Raw genomic sequence first — 624 nt, 5'->3', positions numbered from 1 at the left:
ATATTTTTTCCTGTTCACTCAACTCTTACTGTTTGTGTACCTCCACTCTGGTGAATAGAGGGGATATCTGAGCTAGTGGACACAACCCCTCCAGGAGGGGTCTAATATGCATATGCAAGGACTCACCAAAAACCATAGTGTGCAGAATCTAAGGGGCAAGAATCAACAGGTACAGTTTAATCTGAACAGTCTCCCAGAATGGCTCTAGCCAGCTAAGAGAGCGGCGTTAAAGTTGTACTCATATTTTTCTATAGTTTTTTTTTTTTTTTTCTGAGATTATGAACTATAGTGATCAATTTGTTATGTTTACATTTCAGGGGCATTCTTTCTCTCTCTACAATACCCAAGAAGACACAAGAATCATTTTGGGCATATAGCCAAGTAACAATCACACCCTCTAAAATCCCACTATCCAGGCAAGAACCAACACCAGCTGCTATACACCAGATAGGCAGCCAAAACCTATTACAGTTGCTGTGAGGTAAATAATAAGAAAAATGAAAAGGAAGTCCATCTCCTGATTACATTTACCTGGAGGCAATCAGAAACATTTATTATACAAAAACATACAATCATCTAATTATTGAAAACACTTCTAACCATTGAAGATGTCCAAGAGACAGT

The 624-nt window shown here is 38.1% G+C and overlaps 1 pseudogene; it reads right to left on the bottom strand.

The window, feature by feature from the left end:
* LOC102816698 overlaps positions 1–136 on the bottom strand; it is a 19,710-nt pseudogene extending 19,574 nt beyond the window's left edge.
* Positions 137–624: the final 488 nt, after the last annotated feature.

This window comes from Chrysochloris asiatica, unplaced genomic scaffold (genome assembly GCF_000296735.1).
Source record: "Chrysochloris asiatica unplaced genomic scaffold, ChrAsi1.0 scaffold00322, whole genome shotgun sequence".
In the NCBI taxonomy this organism is placed as follows: domain Eukaryota; kingdom Metazoa; phylum Chordata; class Mammalia; order Afrosoricida; family Chrysochloridae; genus Chrysochloris; species Chrysochloris asiatica.
Note: the sequence above shows the minus strand (reverse complement) of the source record. Positions and strands in the feature narration are given on the sequence as shown.